Source organism: Rhinolophus ferrumequinum (genome assembly GCF_004115265.2).
Source record: "Rhinolophus ferrumequinum isolate MPI-CBG mRhiFer1 chromosome 15 unlocalized genomic scaffold, mRhiFer1_v1.p scaffold_54_arrow_ctg1_1, whole genome shotgun sequence".
Taxonomy (NCBI): domain Eukaryota; kingdom Metazoa; phylum Chordata; class Mammalia; order Chiroptera; family Rhinolophidae; genus Rhinolophus; species Rhinolophus ferrumequinum.
Window position 1 is genome coordinate 1,399,211 of NW_022680357.1, and position 21,680 is coordinate 1,420,890.

General features: G+C 51.0%; 1 protein-coding gene across 1 annotated transcript in view; it reads right to left on the bottom strand.

The window, feature by feature from the left end:
- The window catches only part of SBK1 (SH3 domain binding kinase 1), a 45,362-nt gene extending 24,441 nt beyond the window's left edge, over positions 1-20,921 (bottom strand). Inside the window, exon 1 of the mRNA XM_033101550.1 lies at positions 20,149-20,921. The gene's annotated coding sequence lies outside the window, so the exon portion shown is untranslated. The remainder of the gene's footprint in view (positions 1-20,148) is intronic.
- Positions 20,922-21,680: the final 759 nt, after the last annotated feature.

A 21,680-nucleotide genomic window follows, 5' to 3' on the forward strand; every position in this document is an offset into this window, starting at 1 on the left:
CGTGTAACCTATGCTCTTTACATTAGGTCTAAGTGTGGGTTTCTAAAGGGCTTAAAAACGCAGGGGTAAACGAAAGATTCTCCCCTCTGTACACCATAATCACTCTCCTCAGAGTCCCCGCTTGTGCAAGGGGTTGCTCAAAGGAGCTCAGCCTAGTCAGGAGTCCTTGGATTCTTGGGGTCCAGCTCCCGCCCCCTAAGGGTGATTCTTCTTGGGGCCACACGAAGAGCTGGGGGGCTCATAGCTAAGCATCCAGCGTAGGTGCCTTGGCTGCCTTTTTCTCTAAGCTTCAGGAACCTCTGGGTTCCTGGCCAAGGTGTGCGTGCAGTCATTCATTCATTCATTCATGCATTCACACTTGTTAATGGGCACATCCTCTAGGAGGGCATTAGGATAGAAAGGTGGGCTCAGTGGAGAATCCTGGCCTTCAGGAGCTTCCAGTCTAGTGGGGGGGCAGGAATACGACACGAATCACACCAATACATTCTGAGCTGAGCAGGTAAAAGGCCATTCCAGTATTCAGGGCCGCATGTCAGCCCTTCCCACTCACTTGCAGGTACTGGCTGGCCATCTCTCTCCGAGAGCCCGTCCAGCAGCTCAGACACACGTTTCCTCCTTCCCACCTTCCAGACCTTGTACTCCTGGAAGTCCTGCTTTATGTCTAACCTGTCTCCTGCCTGCTGTCGGCACAGCCCACTTTCTTTGCTTTTGTCCCAGGGGAGGTGAAGGGCAGCTGAGCACTTCCCCCTAAAGGCTTTCGTGTCACCTCCCTTCTCAGGGATGAGTCTCTAGGCATTTATTAGGCGTTGAGGGTATGCCAGGTACTTCCACAAGCTAGGCCTTCCCCCAGATGGGGAAACTGAGGCATGGAGTATTGAGGGCCTGAACTAACAAGGCCAGATTCCTCCACCCCCAGAGTGGGGACGAGTACCCTGGCCTGCTCCCTTCTTACTACTTCTCCCTCTAACCCTTCCCAGGCCAAGGGTCCCTCCCAGTCTGCAGCCTCTGGTGGGATTCCTGGGCCGGGTCCGTTCCTGGCACCCCTGGCACCTGGGAACAGCACACGCTGGCTTTCCCCTCCATCTCCAGCCCCTCGCCTTCCAGGAGTCTCTGTTCATCCCCGGCCACTGATGTCACCACCACAGACCTGTGCATTTTACATGTATCAACTCATTTAAACCTCCCAGCAGCGCTGTGGTGTGGGTGCAATCATTACGTGCCTGAGACACAAAGGTGAGTTTCTTGAAGTTCACACACTAGGTGGGACTCGAACCCAGGAGTCCCTGGAGTCCAGGCCCCTACACACCCTGTGGGGACAGAGTCCCAGAGGGCAGTTACCAGGGACCCCACATGACGTCCTGCATAACACACCCACTGCCCAGCTCGTCCGTCCGAAGCCAGCCTCATCTCCTCCTCGCATCTGATTCCATTTTCTCCTGTTCCATCTCTCTCCTCACCCACCTCCCTGTCCTGATTTCCACTCCTGCCTGTGGGCTGCCCAGGAGGGCCACGGTCCTGGTGTCCTGGGCCTGGGGGAGGGACACAGGCTGGAGGCCTGGGGGCTGGAGGGGCCCAGGCCACACCCTCATCCATTCCCTGCCTGCTGGAGGCTTGGCTGAGCCAGGGCCCTGGAGGGTAGGAGCCGGGGGTAGGAGCAGAGAGGGCTGGTGGAGCCGGGCCTGCAAGTCCTAATTAAGTCAGTTAATTAGGTAGGGAGGAGAAGCCTGTGGGAGTTAATGAGCTTGGCTAATTAAGTGGATCCTGGAGAATGGCTCAAATTCTAGGCTGGGGAGAGATGGGGGCTCAGGCAGGATGGAGGGAAGAGAACGAAATGCCTGGTGCCTCGTGGTGTCACCAAGGTCTGCAGCCACCACTGGGGTCTGAGGCCACTCCGAAGACCTTCAGTGACCCTCAGGGTCTGCAGCCACCCCAGGGTCTCGTCTGAAGTGACCTCAGGGTCTGCAGCTCTCACCACGGCCACGTATGCTACTGACACCTGAATCTGAAGTCCCCATGGAGGCCTGGTCCCCTGTCACCCACCCCTCAGGGCTTAAAGCTAGATCCCCTTTGAAAATTTCAGGCGGACAGACATTGAGCTCTGACCCAGGGACTCCTCAGAGCAACATGACAATCCCTGTGACAGACTGGGAACCATGACCACCAGTCACACTTCCTCCCCATGATTAAGTTTACAAAACACGTGCACACCCGTTGTTGCTGCCAGAAGGGAGCCCTGCAGGACTCTGGTCCCAGCTCACAGATGGGACAACTGAGGCCGGGCAATTGTCTCCTAGGTGCTGCGCACTGTTTGCAATGACTAAAACAAAAGACTCCCTGTCCTTATCCATGCCAGTCAGGGGAGAAGGGCACGACATAAATGATTATGCGTCAAGGGATTTGTGGGAGGGAAGAACACAGGGAGGGGACAACGGGTACGGGGGTCCTCACAGAGCAGGTTACATTTGAGCAGAAACTTGACGGGGTGAGGGAGGGAGCCGTGCAGATGTGGGGCAGGGGACAGGTACAGCCAGCCAGCCGGAGGGAACAGCCAGTGCAAAGGTCCTGAGGTCAGAGTGTGGTTGGGATGCTCAGGAATGATGGGAAGGCGGATGGATGGAGGATGGGAGGAGACGAGAGGTAATGGGACAGTTCCTTCAGGGCCACCGTAAGCCTCTGGCTTTCACTCGAGTGAAGTAGGAGTTACTGGAGGGCATCGAGCAGCCGAGGGATGAGGCGTGTCTTGGGTTTTAATAGGCTCTCTCTGGCTGCTGTGGGGAAGACAGCGTGTGGGGGGCAGGAGTGGAAGGAGGCTCCTGCATCCGGCCAGGTGAGAAGGTAACCACTTGGACCGGGCATTGGGAGTAGGGGTGGTGAGAAGTGCCAGGATCTGCTGACAGATGGGACCGTGGGGGCGGTGTGTGTGTGTGTGTGTGTGTGTGTGTGTGTGTGTGTGTGCGGTTTGCCTTGGGCACCTGGACCATGGAATTCCACCAACACCTGGGGACACTGAGCAGCTCGCTGGTCCCCAAGATTCCTTGACCTCTCAACTCAGTTCAGGGGCACCTCCACCCGTCCATCTCTGCATCTCTGCCCACCTTGGGCCAGCGCTGCAACGTTACATGTCCCTTTTAGGCACAAATCTTCCTTCGCAGGGTCCCAGACTGAGATGCTCTTGGTGTGGGGGACAGGGAGGGACTGTGAATGGGGACATGGCAGGGACAGTGGTCCACTGGAGAGGCCCCGCCCACCTGCATGGTGACCTCCCTCCCCTGTGGCCCACTGCCGTCCTGTGGGAATGGGGACTCACGTGCTCAGAGCTTCCAATTTCTCAAGAGAAGTTGGAAATGTGGATCTTAGAATGTAACGCCCTGATTTTTAAAATATTACCAAATAAGTTTTAAAAAGTCAGGGCAGGCGATGGCCTCTGTGAGCCCAAGGGTAGGACAGAGCGGCAACCTCTGCACAGTGTGTGTGTGTGTGGGGGGGGGGTCCCCTGCAAACCTGGGAGCAGAGACACCACGGGGGTGTGGCCTGAGCGGTCACCTCTTGCTGGTCTGGCAGGAGGGGGGTCGAGGGGCAGTTAGGAGAATGGCTGGGAAGGAGGAGCACCCCCTCTGAGCCCCCTGGGCGCCTGGCAGTGACATGGCTGCCACGCAAGGGCAGCTACTGGTCGTTTGGCACCTGGAGGAGGGGGGAGACCGAAGGTGAGAGGTGAGACCAGGGCCAGGAAGGAGCCACAGGTGAGGCAGGCGATGAGACCAAAGCACCTGCAATACGGAGCAGGAAGTGGCCCGGGCCCCACCCTGTCCTTCCTTAGAGGCCACCCCCAACTTCGCCTCTGCTCTGCCACCAAGGAGAGGAAGGCGACCTCCATTTCTGTCCTGGATCTGGCCTGGGTAGAGGAGCTGTCAGGAAAGCAGAGAGAGACAGAGGTGGTGGCAAAGGCTCCCCACCATTAGCTCGGTCGGCCGTCGCCCAGGGGGGGCCCGTGTTTCACACGCTGGTCTCATCGTGCGGACAACCTCAGAAGATGGGAACTATCTCTGGGCCCATTTCACCGCTGCCGAAACTGGGTTGCACAGCGGTCGGGTAACCTGATCAAGGTCACGGGGACTTGGAAGTGGTGAGACCTGGAATTCAGCCCAGGGTGTGCGGCTGCAAAATCTGAACTTTGAACGTAGAAGCTGTCAGCAAAAGAGGCGGGAGCCAGACCACCCGCTGCCTGCTGGGGCCACACGTTTTTGTGAGCGCAGCACGCCCTCTAGTGGCCGCTGCGCCGCAGTGCAGGACGGACGATGGGCTCCTAGGCGCTCGGTTCTGTCTCTCTGTCTGTCTGTCTCTCTCACACACACGCACACACATGCACGCGCGCGCACACATGTTCACTCTAGTTCTCTAGGGGAAGACCATGACCTTCCCACCTGCTCCTCTCCAGCTCTGGACATGCAGCCCTCCTCGGCTGCTCCACTCAAGGCCGCTTTCCCTGGTCAGGCTCCCCTGGCTATGCCACCCCAGGGTACCTTTCTTATTGCTCCTGTTTGTCTCTTTCTCTCTGTCAGAGGCTGGGTCTCTGTCTACACGTGTGCTTCTCAAACTCGGCTGCACAGTTATAAGGTAGCTTTAAAAATCCCGGACGCCCAGGCCACACTTAGAGCAAATGAATCAGTCTCAAGGAACGGTTTAGATTTTCAGGGCACAAACCTCGGCGGGGAGGACAGTTGATTTCAGGCAGCCTCCAGAAGGCCCCCCAATTCCCCGACCTCTGCTATTCCCAGGTTCCCACCCAGACCTCGAGTTACCCCACCCCTCACCCCTCTGAGGGCTCTATTTTGGCCACTCCCCTTTATGTTCCCTCATCCATCCTCTTCACTTATCTGGTACCCACATGTAGAGACCACTAATCCACTGCCCTGTCCCTTTCTCACTGCCCATCAGCTCCCTTCTGCCACCGCTGTCCCCTGCGTGCCGCCTGGTCTTTGCCCACCATCATTGTAACCGCTCTCTGGAAACCACCTTCCCGCGCCCACCTCTCGTGTTGTATTATTACCTGCCGGGCCAAACGCCAACCATCACCTGCTCTCTGCCTGCACTGAGCCAGCCAACACTGCTCAGAGTGTCCCACACTAGGCTGGCAGGCCCCCCTCTCCTTCCTGGTCTGGGAAGGGCACTCCCTGCCGCCCCACAACCCCGCTATGTCTGCTAGTTGCTTTTCCCCACTCTTTCTGAGCAGGGCTTCTCAAACTCTAATTTGCCTGTGAATCTCCTAGGGATCTGGGGGTGGAGGTGGGTGCGAGATTCTACACATCTAACCAGCCCCCAGGTGGTGCAGACTGCCGGTCTGTGCAGCCCACTCTGAGTCTCGGATGACTCTTTTCCCACTTTCTCCTCCAAACGTGGCTCCCTCCTCACTGAGAATACAGATGGATCAGATGGAGTTCCGTCGTCTCCTGCCAGCAAAGCACAAACCCTCCTAGCTCTTCACTCGTCACTTGTTCCCACGTGCTTCAGTGGTGGAGGCTCTTTTTTTGCTGAAGCCTTATTTCTTTTTCCAGGACCCCCTCCCTCCCCACTGCACCATCCTTGTTCTTTTTCCAGGACCAGTCCCACGACAAAGCTTCCTGATGGAGTTGGCTTCTCCTCAATGCGCTGCCACCTGCCTGTCTCTCTTTTGTTCTTTTTGTTATCTCCACTTTCCTCTTGTAAATAGAGTGTTAATTTTGCTTCAGATTAAACATGCCCATAGCTTAGAATCACAAAACATGGGCAGCCCCCACTCCTATTTCTGAAAGACAATCATTTCAACTCTTTTAGCGATTTTTACCTCCATGTTTCCTACATAGCCTGTTTACATTGTTTCTTTCCAGTTTTAGGCTTTAACTGTCAACATCCATTCCACTTTGGAAGATAAGAGTTAACTCTCTCTCTCTCTCTCTCTCTCTCTCTCTCTCTCTCTCTCTCTCTCTCTCACACACACACACACACACACACACACACACACACACACTTCTTATCTCCCACCCTCTCAATACAGTTGCTTAATAATATTGGTAAGGTTGGTAGAACTTACACATTGTGGAAACATTATTCACAGTTTTATGTGGAATACTACGATTTCTTCCTTTCTCCCATTTTTCATACAGTGTTTCTCCGAAAATAACACTTAGCCGGACCATCAGCTCTAATGCGTCTTTTGGAGCAAAAATTAATATAAGACCCGATCTTATTTTAATATAATATAAGGCCGGGTCTTAATATAATATAATATAATATAATATAATATAATATAATATAAGACTGGGTCTTATATTAATTTTTGCTCCAAAAGACGCATTAGAGCTGATGGCCTAGGTAGGTCTTATTTTCGGGGAAACACAGTAATAGAATTTATTTTTTAGAGCATTTTTAGGTTACAGAACAATTGAGCAGAAAGTGCGTATATGGTCCATCTCCCCAATTTTCCCTATAACTAACATCTTGCATTAATGTGGTACAATTGATGAACGAATAGACATACCATTTTTAACTAAAGTCCACAGTTTACATGAGGGCCCACTCTGTGTTGTACGTTCTGTGGGTTTTGGCAGATGCAAAGTATCATGGACCCGCCAGACAGTGTCATATAGAATAGTTTCACCGCCCTGAAAATCCCCTGTGCTCTCCCATCCGTCCCTCCCTCCCTCCACATAAGCCCCTCGCGACCACTGTTCTTTTTACTGTCTCAACACTTTTGGCTTTTTCAGAATGTCATGTATTTGGAATCACATAGTATATAACTTTTCCAGATTGGCTTCTTTCACTTAGCAATATGCTAAGGTTCCACTATGTCTTTTCGTGGCTTTGATAGTTCATTTCTTTTTATTACTATTGTATGGATGGACCACAATATGTTTATCCATTCACCTTCTGAAGGACATATTGGTTGCCTCCAAATTTTGGCAATTATGAATAAAGCTGGGATAAACATCCCATGGGCAGGTTTTTGTGTGGAAATGTTTTTCAGCTCATTTGGATAAATATCAAGGAGCGCTATTTCTGGATCATATGGTGAGACGACGTTTAGCTTTGAAAGAAACTGTCAGTCTGTCTTCCAAAGTGGCTGCACCATTTTGCATCCCCACCAGCGATGATCGCGGGTTCGTGTTCCACGTCCTCACCAGCACTTAGGGTTGTCACTGTGTTGGATTTCAACCATTCTAAGAAGTGTGTTGTGGTATCGTATTGTTGTTGTGATTGGTTTCTCTACTGACATGTGGTGTTGAGCACCTTTTATATGCTGATTTGACATTTGTATATCATCTTGGGTGAGATATCTGTTCAGGTCTTTTGCCCATTTTTTAATTGGGTTGTTTATTTTCTTATCGTTAAATTTTAAGTGTTGTTTTTTTTTTGTATACTTTGGATAATAGTCCTTTATCAGATATATGGTTCTTTATCAGATCAGACGTCTTTTGCAAATATTTTTCTCCCATTCGATGGCTTGTCTTTCATTCTCTTAAGCATGTCTTTTGCAGAGCAGAAGTTTTAAATTGGTTTCCCTTTTCCGAACAAAAGTTTTGATTTCTTGGGTTTAATAACATTTTTTTTTCAGGGAGGCCTTGCTTTTCTAGGTATTTATGACTAATTCAACCCACGTTCTCTCCAAGTTATAGAAATCTCTCAAAAGTTCAAATACATTAGATATTCTGTCAATTTCATCTCATGGAAGAAATCTTTTCTAGAACTTTCTGACTTATTCCAATGGGTATTGCCTGCCCTCCAGTTCTGCTGCCCAAAGTTGCTGCCCTGGGAACCCCCTTCACTGTCACTCTCTTGTGTTGGCTTCCCCTGTTTCCTGGGCCCCAGGTCTTACTTTTTCTTGTGTTTCCCTCCCCACCCTTGTTTTCAGTGGAGCACATCTTTCAATAGCTTTCTTAAGAAAGGGTGCATGGGAGGTAAAATTTTTGAGCCCCTGTAAATTTGAAAAGATCTTTTTATCTACCCTTGCTTTATTAATGGTTTGTCTAGGTATCGAATTCTAGGCTGAAAATAATTTTTATACTTTTGGAAACAGCTCCCTTGTGTTTTGGTTTCTATGACAAGTCTGTTGCCATTATGATTCTTGATGCTTTGTAGAATCTTGTGGAATGTTCTTCTTGCCCCTGTGGTCTGAAGGGTATTTACAGGTGACCTGGCCTTGGCGTGGGTCTGTTTTTACCCTGTCGTTGGATTCCCTTTCAATCTGAAATCTCAGGTCTGTTCTGATAAATAGTTGAACTATTTCATGGTCTATTTCCTCTCCTCTGTTTTCTCTATTCTTTTTTGGGGACTCCTTCGTTCAAGTGTTAGATTCCTGCACTGGTCTGATTTTTTTTACTCTTTTTTTCCTATTGTTCCCATGGTGGCAGCCATGGAGGTGGGTTTTCCTTTCCAGAAAGAACTTGCCGCTCAAATGCAAGGATTGCAAGTTGATTGACAGCTTTTGAGATCCATCACAACCATGCAGCCAAGACCAAGGTCACCTTGGGCAGCCCCAGCCAGTGACTGAGCAAGCACAGTGGGCACACAGGGGTCTGGTTGTTTCTGCCCCGTGTGGGGCTCCTCTCATGCAGTCTTTGTTCTGGGGACCCCACTGGGGTGGCCAAGACTTTTTGATCATCCAAGTCAGGCTGTCCCTGCCCAGAACGGTTTCCCTCCTTCGTTCATTTCACAGGTGTCACGTCTGCGTCTTGGACTGAAGACTCTACCTGCCCAATCCTGCTTTCCTCCTCCTTTATTTTTCACAGGCATCAGGCCCCCCCCCCCCCCGCCCCCATGACTCCTTGCGCTCCTAGCTCCATCTCAGCATCTGTTTACTGGAGGATCCAAACGGACACAGATATCGTTATCATTTGCTCTACTTTTTGGAAAATTTCCTTAACTTGATCTTCTAACCCAGGGGGTAACAAATTTTTTTCTATAAAAGGTCCGATGGTAAATATTTGAGTCTTTGTGGGCCATGTGGCCTGTGTCACAACTATTCAATTCTGCCAATGAGAAAGCAGCCATGGACAGTACATAAATGAATGGGTGTAGCTGTGTTCCAATAAAACTTTATTTAAAAAGCAGGTGAGGCTGAATTGGGTCTGCGGGCTGCAGTTTACTGACCCCTTTTAAATAAGTTTCTATTTCTGATATGATATCTTTTTTTTAAAGTATGGAACTTTTCCAGATTAGCTAACATACTATGTTATATTAGTTTCAGGTGTACACCATAGTTATTCAACATTTATAGACCTAAAGAAGGGATCACCATGGTAAGTCCAGCAGCCATCTGACACGGTCCCATCCTGTCACAATACCCCCACGCTGAACGTTACATCCCCATGACTTACTTGTTTTATACCTGGAAATTTAGACCCCTTGTTCCCCTTCAACTTTTACCCTCTCCCTCGCTTAAAAAATTTTCAATCACAGTTGACATTCAATATTATTTTATATTAATTTCAGGTGTACAGCATAGTGGTTAGACATTTATATAATTTATGAAGTGATCCCCCTGACTAGTCTAGTACCCACCTGGCACCATACGTAATTATTACAATATTATTGACTGTATTCCCTATGCTGTACTTTACATCCCCATGACTACTTTGTAACTACCAATTTGTACCTTTTAATCCCTTCACTTTTCACCTGCCCCCAACCCCCTTCCATCTATCACCCTAATAAATCTAGTCCCCATCTGACACCATAGTTATTACAATATTATTGACTATATTCCTTATGCTGTACCCTACATCCCCATGACTACTGTGTAACAACCAATTTGTACTTCCTAATCCCTACCCCTTTTTCACCCACCCTCTCTGCCCCCCTCCCATCTGGCAACCACCAAAATGTTTTCTCTACCTACGAGTTTGTTTCTGTTTTGTTTGTTTGTTTCTTTTGTTCTTTAGATTCTACATATAAGCAAAATCTCATTGCATCTGTCTTTCTCTGTCTGACACACTCCACTCAGCACAATACCCCCCAGGTCCATCCATGTCACTGCAGATGGCAAGAACCCATTACCTTCCCTGGCCGAGCAAGATTCCATTGTATATATGTACCACCTCTTTAGCCATTCTTCCATCAACGGACACCCAGGCTGCCTCCACATCTTGGCCATTGTAAACAATGCTGCAATGAATATTTGGTCCCCTCAAAGTAGTGTTTGGGTTTCTTCAGATAAATACTCAGAAGTGGGATTACTGGGTCCTTCTTTGTCTCTTGTTATAGCCTTTGTTTTAAAATTTATTTTATCTGGTATAAATATTGCTACCCCAGCTATTTTTGTTTGTTTGTTTCCATTTTCATAAAATATCTTTTTCCATGCCTTTACTTTTTGTGTGTATTTCAATCTGAAGTGATTCTCTTGTAGGCAGCATATGTAAGGGAATTGTTTTCTTACCCATTCATCCCCCCTATGTTTTTTGAGTGGAGCATTTAATCCATTTACATTGAAAGTAATTGTTGATAGATATGTAGCTATTGCCATTTTATTATTCATAATTTTGATCTTTTTTTCCCCTCCATCTTAAAGAAGTCCCTTTAACATTCCTTGTAATACTGGTTTGGTGGTGAGGAACTCCTTTAGCTTTTTCTTGTCTGGGAAGCTCTTTACCTGTCCTTCGATTCTAAATGACAGCTTTGCTGGGTAGAGTAATCTTGGTTGTAGGTCCTTGCTTTTCACCACATGGAATATTTTGTGCCAATCCCTTCTGGCCTGCAAAGTTCTGTGAGAAATCAGCTTAGTCTTATGGAAGCTCCCTTATAAGTTACTAGTTGCCTTTCTCTTGCTGCTTTTAGGATTCTCTCTTTGTTTTTAATCTTTGCCATTCTGATTATAATGTGTCCTGATGTGGGCTGTTTGGGTTCATCTTGTTTGGGACTCTCTGTGCTGTCTGGGCTTGTCTGTCTATTTCCTCTGCCAAGTTAGGAAAGTTTTCAGTCATTATTTCTTCAAAGTTTTTCAATTCCTTGCTTTCTCTCTTCTCCTTCTGGTACCCCATATGATGCGAATTTTGTGCTTGATGTTGTCTCAGAGGTCTTTTAAACTATCCTCATTTTTTTTTTTTGATTATTTTTTCTTTTTACTGTTCTGACCGGGTATATTTTGCTACCTCGTCTTCCAAATCACCGATTTGATCCTCTGCTCCAGCTAGTCTGCTGGTGATTTCTTCAAGTACATTCTACATTTCAGTTATTGTTTTTTTTCACTCCTGGCTGGTTCTTTTTTATGGTTTCTGTGTCCTTTTCTTATATTTGCTATCTCTCTGTTGAAGTGCTCACTAAGATCCTTGAGCATCCTTATAACTAGTATTATGAACTCTGTATTGATAGGTGTGCTTGCCTCCATTTTGTTTAGTTCTTTTTCTGGAGTTTTCTGCTGTTCTTTCATTTGGGACGTATTTGTTTCCTCATTTTGGCTGCCTCTCTGTGTTTGTTTCTATGTATTAAGTAGATCTGCTACATTCCCCAGTCTTGGCTGGGTGGTCTTATGTAGTAGGTGTCCTGTGGGGCCCAGTGGTACAGTCTCCCTGGTCACCTGAGCTGGGTGCTCCAGGAGTGTCCCTTTTGTGAGTTATGTGTGCCCTCCTGTTATAGTTGAACTTTGGTTGCTATTGCCAAGTCAGTGGGTGGGATTGAACCTCAGGTTGATTGGCTGTGGGGTTTGGCCAGGCCCACAGCTTACAGGCTGCTGTGTGGGGGCTTACCCCACTAAGTGGGATTTGCCCCAGAGGGCTCTGTGCCTGTTGAGATTACCCTTTGTGTATGTCACTTGTGGGGCTAATTGGGCAGTGTTTTGCTGTGATCTGAAGCCAACCTCCAAATGTGTTGGTTCTGGATCCTCTTGTGAGGGATTGTGGTACAGGCCCAGGTCACCCACGGCCTGTTACAGGCTGGGGACTGCCTGGTAAGAGCAACAAAGTAATCCATGGTTGTTCACTGCTTCTGCTAATCCTGGAGACACGTGGGAGAGGCCACACTGCAAACCGAGGACGTCTGCCACCAGTACCAGGCCTCGGGTAGCTCCGCAAAATGCCAGGACACCCCAAGGCCTGCTGCCACCTGCCACCTCCCTTAAGGTTCAGCCCCTGATAACACCATGTGGTACATGAGTTGGGTGAGACAGGGTCTCAGGGAGTCACTAGAGTAGGAAGAGTTGTGGTCACCAGGTTAATGTACACTCTAGTTTGGTGCCAGTGCTGAGCCTGAAGCTACTCAGCAAAAGTCTCAGAGCACAACGAGGCCAGTTGCCACCTGCCTGGGGTCTGTGGGACTCTGATAGTTTTCCAAGGAAGAGTGCAATGTGAGCTGGGCTGGCTGCTCTTGGAGAAAGTGCCTCTAGCATTGGGGGAGTTGGGTGAAGCAGGCTCTCGGAGTCAACAGGGAGGAGCTACGAAGCTCACCAGACCAATCAGATTCAGATTTGGCCCTAAACAAAGGGGGCGGGCTCAACACAGGAAAGATGGCGCCCACCTGCCAGCTGCACGGGCGGAAGACCTTTTAAAGGGAAAATGCCTCCTGTCCTCCAGCCCTCCTTCCGAAGCTACCCATCACAGTCTGCCCCTTGTATGTCTCCTACACCCCCGAGTCACCGCCCCACCGCTGGAGCCCAAGGTGAGTGCCTGCGAGTGAGAGAGTTGGTGCGCGGGCCGTTTAAGTGGACGCCTGGGTTTCCTGACGCCTCTGTCCCACCCGGACTGTCAGAATCCCCACTGTTTTTCCCAGTCAGATGTTGTGGGGGCTCCTCTTTCTGGCACCAGTATTCCAGGCTGGGGAGGCCGGTGTGGGGCTGGGGTCCCTCACTCCTCTCAGGGGAAGCTCTGCGGCCGAGGGATCCCTCCCGGTTTTCAACCACCACACACAGGTGTGAGCCCAGCCAGTTCTGCGTCTCTGCCCGTCCTACCCGTCTTGACGTGGCTTCTTTATTTCATTAGTTATAAAACTTCTGTTCAGCCAGACTTCAGATGGTTCTCCAGGTTGATTGTTCGATAATTCAGTTGTAATTTTAATGTGTTCACAGAAGGCGGCCGGCGCGGCGTTTACTCCGCCATCTTGGATCCTCTGCTACGATACTTTTAATGTCTAAGAACGTTTTTGTTTTGCTTCTTTGTTCATTCTCAGAGTGGTTTTTTTTTTCCTTTCCAAAATAGCATCTAATTTTTGTTTCATAGGTGTAATATATTTTCCTAAGTTTGAACATAATAATAGCTTTGTTTTTAAGTTTTCTTTTTCCGGTATATTCTGTGTCCCCCAAATTCTGTTTTTCTGTGTTTGTTCTGCCTTTTGTATTAGGAGTTTTTCTTAGATGTTGATGATCCCTAAATATCTGCTCATATTTAAGTGATTTGAAGAGCTCATAGACTAGGAGAACAGTTACCTTTGTGTGTGTGTGTGTGGTGGGAGGCGGGGTGTTGACTGGGGCATGAAGAAACTTTCTGGGGAGGCGGAAGTGTTCTGTATCTGGGGTGATGTTTGGGTTACATAGGTGTATCCATTTGTCAAAACTCATTAAACTGACCACTTAAGACATTTGCGTTTCACTAGAATTCTACCTGGATTAAAGAATATAAAAAACAGTCCATGAAGGCAAGCCGCTGAGTAGCCCTGTGGGGGGGGGGGGGAGGGGGAGGCTGGCTCAGGGGGTCAATGCAGAGAGTTCCGGTCGGGCTGTTTCTTTGGGAAATCCCTGATGACAACCTATTTAGGTATTCTTTTCTGGGTGAGTTGGACTCTTAAGATAAAAGAGAATGAATACAAACAGGAAAAAAACAAAAGGCAATTTGGAGTAAACAAACTATGGGGAGAGAAGAAAACTGAAACAAACAGGAAACAAGAGAACAGTAACAAAATATCCATCGCTGATATAGTCCGAGATTGAAGGGAGTCAACGCTAGAGTGTTCTGCCTGGAGATTTTAGTTCTGACGTCACTGTTCTGGGAACCAAGAGGGCCCAGGAGATAGGGGGCAGGGGCTTCTCACATTCAGGATGGAGCACTCAAATAGACCTTCTGGTCAGGCGTGTGACTCCCTCCTTGTCATTTCCAGCTATTTGTCCTCGGTTGGGAGACTCAGTGTTTTCTCCTCTCTGGAGAATGAACCTTCATGAGTCTTTGTTGGGTGGGGGAAGGGTGGCTGCCCAGCTGTGCTTAGCAGAGAAGGAAATCTGAGGATTAAAGTCCTCTTACTTAGACCACTCTTCCTGTTTTTTTGGCCCCAGCTTTGCTGTCCTTTCCCAGGGGTACTTAGTCCATTAACACCCGTGCCTTTGGGGATTTTGTGGGGTCAACTCTGGTGCCTTTGGCTTTTCTCACTCCCAGTTTAGAGTTCACTTCGGCTGCAACGTCATCAGATGCTAAATCACTTACCACACAGTTACCTGCCTCCAGATTCCCAACATGGTTGCCTTGGCTCTTTTTCACTGGATTCATTCTTGCTGATTCATACTGTGAATAACGGCCCCCCCCCCCCAAGTGTCCGTGTCCTAATCCCCACAACCTGTGACTTTGCAGATTGATTAAGGACCTTGAGATGGATTGAGGACCTTCACTTGGTCCCGTGAGCCCAGTCTAAAAGCATATGAAGCCTGAAGAGCAGAGGACAGTCCCCGGCTGTGGTCAGAGACAAAGACGTGACGAGAGAAGGAGGGCCAGACAGGTGCCACCTTGCCAAGGAGTGCAGGTGCCCTCTGGAAAAGACAAGGAAAGGGATTCTCCCCTAGCGCTTCCAGAAAGTTCTTCCAGAAACAGCGTCCTAGAGTAGCCCTGTCCACACCTTAATTTTAAAACCTAGTGAGACTCGTGTTGGGCTTCTGACGTGTAATCTATACGATGATAAATTTGTTTGGTGTTAAGTAACTTTGTCGTAATTTGTTACGGCAGCGACAAAAGGCTGATATACAGTCGTGCCCCCCTTCTCTGTGGGGGATACATTCCAAGACCCCCGGTGGATGCCTGAAACCACAGATCACACTAAACCCTACATCGCCTATATTTTTCTTATACATACATACCTAGGATGATGTCTAATTTATAAGTTAGGCCCAGTAGGAGATTAACAACAATAACTAATGATAGAATAGAATAGTTATAACACTATACTGTAACAAAACTTATGTAAATGTGGTCTCTCTCTCCAGTAATTTTTGTATCTTTCAGTCTAAGCCTATTTCTGAGTCGGTGTAACCATCCCTTACTTGCAGTCACTGGCTGGATGTCACCTGTTTCAGGGGACTCCTTGCTGAAGTCTTAGTATAATATGAATGTTTTCTGGTGCAACACGTTGCCGTCAACCAGAACCAGTTTTCTCTTCACGCCTTTTCCACCGTCACTAAGCCCTTATCATGTACTGTGGCTGTAACTTTTGCAGCCTGAGGTGCGACAGCAAAACTACCACACATTTCTTTCTCCTTCTGCACAGTTTCACAAATAGGAGATCCATTCTTTCTGTAGAACTAAGTAACCTCAGCCTACGTTGTTTTTCTTAAGTTGAAAACTTCCACCTTTTCACGTAAAGGAAGAACTTTGTGGCTTCTCTGCGGCATATCCGAATTGGCAGCATCACTCCTCTTGTATTTCGGGGCTATTGTGACGTCACCTAAGGGTGATTTGAACACAAGCCTGGTGATGTGAGACGGAGCGTGATGGCACGAGATGTCATCGCGTGGCTCAGGACGGTGTGCAATTTAACACTTATGAATTGTTTCTTCCCTGGGATTTTTCTTTTGATATTCAGACGACGGTTGACCGCAGGTAACTGAAAACTCAGAAAGTCAAACTGCAGGTGACGTAGGGGATGACTGTCCACCTTAAAATAGCCACTCCCTTCCTTTTAATGGGGTTTCAGAACACAGAGACGTTCAATGTGTGTGTTCAATCCGTCTTTCGCCGGACGTCTACGCTCGCACCTGCTTTTGTCTCATCCTCCAGGAACCATTCTTACCCAAGCCACTTTTATTTACAGACTTCTATGTCTATAAATCCATCCTGTTCTCCCGAACTGTTCAGCACCTTTGAAGTCCGGTGTCCACTCCCTCTCTCAGCCTTAAGACGCTCTTCTCTTGGTTTCCACGACTGCCCGCAGCCCTGGTCTTCCTCCTACTGGACCAGCTGCTCCTTCTCTTCCACCCTCATTGGCTTCTCCTTCACGTGACCTCAAAGTGGTGGAGCTCCTACGGGCTCGATCCTGGGCCTCTTCTCACCCCTCTCTCTCCAGTGTGACCTTGTGGCTTTCAACGCCATCTTTCTGTTGACATCTCTGATAGTCTATGGCCTGCCAAGAGACTTCCCCTTCGAGCGCCAGACTCTTACTGTGAGGTCCCCACTTGATATCTCCTCTTGGACATCTCACATGCTTCTCAAGTTGAAAGTCTCCGTGGCAGAATTCTTGAGTTTCTCACCCTCCCTCTTTTCTCCCCTGAGCTTTTCCATCATCCACACACTTATCCAACCCAGAAACCCCAGATTTGTCCTCTATCCTCTTCTTCCTCTAACCCATCAGTGAATTCTGTCTCCTAAGTATATCTAGGAGACAGATATACTTCTACGTCCTCTGTCTCCAAGGTCTGCCGTGGTCCAGGCCACCTCCATGGCCCCTCCGTCATCACCATACCTCCACCCTGGTTCCCCGTACCCACTCTGGTTTGGCTGCCACGATTTTCCCCAGAGCCACCGGAGGGATTATTTAAGATGTCAATTATTATATTGTTCCCCCCACTTAACGGTCTCCAAAGGCTTCCCAACCCCACCCCGAGAAAAATCCATTCTCTCACCCACAAGGCCTACGAGCTGTAGCCCCTTCCTGTCCCCAGCACGGTGTCACTCTCCCAGCATTCGCTCTGCTCTAGCCACACTGCTCGAATTTTCCCCACACTCAGGCAGAACTCCAGGCTACCCCTGGGCCTTTGCGTGTCTGTTCTGGCTGGATGCTCCCATCTCCATCTGCCCCGCTCCAACCCATTCTTTAGGTTTCAGATGGCATGTCCCTGTTCCCCTGGGCAAGGTGGCTGCCTCCCCCACCATCCCTCTGGTGACGTCCGTAATAGTGGGAGGGGAACACGGACGATCATACTCATTGATTTGTGTCCTTGTGTTTTGTTTGGCTCCGCCGTTTGATGTAAGCCCCCTGAGAGCAGGGATGGTATTTTTCACTGCCCACTTTCTAGTGCAAGATCACGGAGAGTGCTCGGCGAAACCATCTGTGGGATGAATGGGTAAAACGAATGAATGGCACGCTGGACGCCTATTGCGTGCCAGGTGCTTCCATGTACACCCAGTGTTTTATTTTCACAAGGACCCTAGGAGGTTGTGCGTTTCCCAGTTCCTCTTGCAATGAGCTGTTCTGGCCCATGAGCGTGGGCAGACGTGAAGTGAGCCACTTCCAACTTTGGCTCGTGAAAACCTCACGTGGGATTCCTGCTCTTGTTCTTCTTCCTCTGCCAGTGGCAACAGTGTGGGAGGAGCCTGTGTCCCCAAAAGACGGAGGGGGGCACGGTCTCCCCACATCACTCCTGGACTTGGCATAAGCAGGATAGGCGCTCTACGGAGTCCAGCCAGTGTGACTTGCAGGCGTAGCTGTTGACAGTCAGCTCTCCTGAATTAATACATCAAAGCACCTCATGGAGGTGGCCGGTGGTGATGCTTTTGCTGACTGGTTTTCCAAAAATGCAGACGTGTTCTTTGCAGGTGGGCGGTTTCTGGCATCGTCCCCCACAGAAGCCAGGCGAGGGGCTCGCGGTGTCTGGCATGTCATTGTGCCAGAGTGCTGTCTGGGTCTCACTCGGCTCCTCCAGGGAAGGCTTTTGTCGCATTCATCTCGTGGCTGCCACCACCAGCCCCCAGGAGGCGTCGGGGCACGTTGGTGGAATCCACAAATGAATGAACTGGTCACCTGCCCCCCTCTGTGCCTCTCTGTCCCTTAAAGGACCTGAGAAAGTCCAATGCGTTCATTTTGCAGAGGTCCCAAAAGAAGAAATTACTTCCCCACGGTCACGGAGAAGCAGGATGCCTCAAATTGGCGTGCCCCAGGGCTGCTAACATGGCAGCCGGCTCCTGGGAGTGCATCCTGGAGCCTTCCAGAGGCTGGAGAAAGGCCGAGAGGAGCAGGTGGGGGCAAGCTCCTCTAAACCCCCAAGGTGACCCCACCAAACCTCCAGCAGGACAGAGGCATTCCAGAGACTTCCCTCCCCCGCCCCAGCCAGCACTGCCGGGGAGCCTGGGCGTCCACATCACTCAGTATTTTTAGCTTCACCACCTGGCACCTGTGGTCACTGTCTCTGCCCAGCCTGGCGGTGGCCCTTCCACACGTCTTAAAGGGCCAGCAGCCACCAGCTGGAAAGGAAACTGGCTCCTGCGAACTCAGGCCATTGTACTGCCAGCGCAGGAGACGGAGGGGCAGCCCCCACAGGACGTCCTCAAAGTTGGCGGTGGGAGCTAGGGGAGGTGGGGAAGATCTCACCCTGACCCTAAGGCACGCGCCTAGCTCATTCTGCGGTTTTCCCAATGCTGCGTCCCTCCAGCTGCTCACCTGGGGGACTGATTACAATGACACATTCGTCCCCTCTAAGACCAGAGGTCGCAAAGTCTCAGGGTAGGGCCGGGTCATGTGTATTTTCTAACAGTCAACTAGGTGATGCTGATGCCCTATCTCCCCACTCATATTCATTCATTCATTCATTCATTCATTCAACAAGCATTTTGAGCTCCTACTGTAGAAATAGTGATTCTGGCCAGAGCTCATTGCTTTGGTGTTCACGAAGCACGTCCACATCTGTGATCTATCTCACTGAGTCTCCTAACTTAGTTTGGAATATAAGACGCACCTGCAGGGCTCCTTGGGGCAGAGGCAGCCAGTCTTCCCCTACTCCAGGGGCACAGTGCACCCACACCCGTCGAGGCACCCACACCCGTCGAGGCACCCAGCACTCCATCAAACTGATCTCTTTGCATGTGGGTCTCTCCCCGCAGGCTGCGACCCTGTCAGGTTTAGGGCAGGAGCTCCAGCCCCCAGCTCAGGCTCTGGCATTCTGTGGGAGCTCAGTCACTGTTTGCTGAATGACAAACTGACAACGGTGGCAGGAGTATCCCCCCATTTCCCAGACGAGGAGAGCAAGGCCCACGGAGGGACAAGTACAGACCTGGGGTCTAACAGAGAGATTCAGGGAGGAAGCTGGCCCCGGCTGCAGGAGCCCACACCCCCACCTTCCTGCCAGGGGCCTGGAGAGGGCACCTGGGTGGCCCTGAGCCTGCCCTTCTCCTCACACAGGTCAGTGCTGACTCAGGCGGTGGCGGAGGCGTGGGTGGGCTGGGCCGGGCCAGAGGTGACCCTTGTCTCCCCTGCAGATTTTCCATCCATTACAGGAGCCTATGGTCAGGGCGTGGGTAATGCACTTGGCCGCAGCCGGAGTTTCCCTGCAGGTGGCGGTGGGGAGAACCGGCTAAAAGGACGATGGTCCCTAGGGCCTGACTGCCACCCAAGCACAGTGCTTCTCCCTCACATTCACTCCCACAAACTGTATCCACACTTAGAATCACACATACTCAACCCCCCCATACCCAGTCACACAAACCTTCACGCCCCACCCTCTCTCTCAGGCTTGCACACATACACGCACACATGCATTTTCACTTATTAATTCAACAAAGACTCCCTCTTATCAGGTGTCAGTTCAGTGCAGGAAGGAGAAGTGGCTGGGGTGGGGCAGGAGCTTCCTGGAGGACTTCCTGGAAGAGGAGGCATTGCAGTTGGGCCTGGATGGCAGGTGGCTGGGGAAGGGAAATCTGCACAGTTTCATTGGGGGCGAATATAGAGGCGCCGAGGAAGATGAGATAGGTGGGGTCATCCAATCACACAGGTGAATGCCCAGTCAGGTCTCCACTACATCCTGTGGGGCCTGGGAGCCATGCAGGACTGAGCAGAGGGGACATGACTGCAATGGGAGAGGCCAGAAGGGTCACTGGGGCCTGGCGGGGAGAGGCTGGGGTGACAACCAGGTGAGAGATCGGAGAGTCCGGCTCAGGGAGGTGCTGGTGGGTGGTAAGCAGTGCCCTGAGAGAGTCAGAAGCAGGTCCGCCATGCCCCGAGGGGCCCCACCTCTGAGCCCTGTGCCCTCCTCCTGCCCACCCCCTGCCCACCATGGGCACTGACCTCTGCAGTGGGACCTCTTCCAGCAGCTTTTCCTCCTCCTCTTCCCTATGGAAGCAGACGAAGCAGAAGGCTGGCACATCCTCCAATCCACAGCCCAGGGGCCAGGCCGGAGGCAGCTCCAGGACAGGACAGGGGTGACCGGTGCTGGTGGCCTCAGCAGCATCTTCCCCAGTCTGGGCAGGGGTCCCCGAGCCAGAACGCTCCAGGGTCAGCAGCCTGTTGGCCTCGGGGCCCCTTGCCTGCCCACCTGCCACCCGTGCCTTTTCACTCAGATTACCCGTCGCCTCGGTGGGTGAAAGAGCCTGTGGCTCTGTCTGATGGGGATGTCTGTTCTGAGCCACGGGACTTCCAGCCACAGGGCTGGGCCTTGGCAAGCGGGTCCCGGTCGCCGGGACTCAGAGGCAGCTCACCGGTGGACAGAGGTCCCGCAGGGCCCCGTGTTGTGCCTTGTGGAGCCCTGGGCCCCTTGGCTGCTGTCTGTCAGGGGCGAGACTGGGAGGACAGGCTCTCAGGCACCGTCCACCTGTCCAGGCGTCTGCTCGTCTCTCTGCTCTTCCCTCTCTAGCCAGCACAGGCAGCGGAGGTGGCTTCCCTAAGAAAGTTTGTTCTTCCCTGCTGGGGTGGGTGGCTGGGGTGCCCTCCAGGAGGGAGGGTCGGGACCTGAGGCTGAAAGGTGGGCAAGGACCAGGTGAGGCTGGCACAGTGCCCACGCTGGCCCCCTGGAGTCCTAGGAGAGCCCCGAGCTTGCTCACTCCCTCCGCTCCTGCTCCCTCCGACTACAGAGGCTGCTCTGGCAGACCGGCTGGGCTGTGGGTATTAATAGCTCCACATTCATGCTGAGAAGCCGGGAGGTTAACTCCTTCCCTGCCAGAGCTGGGGAGGCCGGTGGGGAGAGCCACCAGGAGCAGAGGGAAGGGCCGTGTCTCAGTTTCTCCCCCATCTGCTCCTAGCCTGCTTCCATAGGACCCTCAACGGAGTCTCTATGCAGCACTCGGTGTCTGGATCTTGGTCAGAGTGGCCTGGTCACCGGAATCCTCCCAGGTGACACTTGGGGTTCAGGACAGCACCCCCGGGGTTGGGCAGGACTCTGAGCTCCAGGAAGCATCCCCAGGATTCCTCCACTCACACAACCACCCTTCAGCTCACTGGGTTCCCTCCCCTGCCCCCCAATGTCCCTTAACAAACAGCATCACAGACTCTGGGTCCAGTTGTCACTGGCTTCCTGTGGGACCCACCCAGATGAACCACGTGCAGCCCCTGTGGGACCCCCCGTGGGACTCAGAGATGCACTGTACACAGCCGTCTAGTCTACTGAGGAGTGTGGGAGCAGGGGAATCCGAGTAGAACTTGTTTGCTTTAAAATGCTTGTAGAGCTCCTCCTCTGTGCCAGGTACCCAGCAATGAAGAGGGCAGAGACTTTCTGCCTCAGTGGGCCTGCGTGTCACGACGGGAGGCCAATGGGGTCACAGCCCGTCTACGTGGTACCCTAGAGTGAATTAGGAACAGGGCTTCCTCCCGGCAGGTGCAGCCAT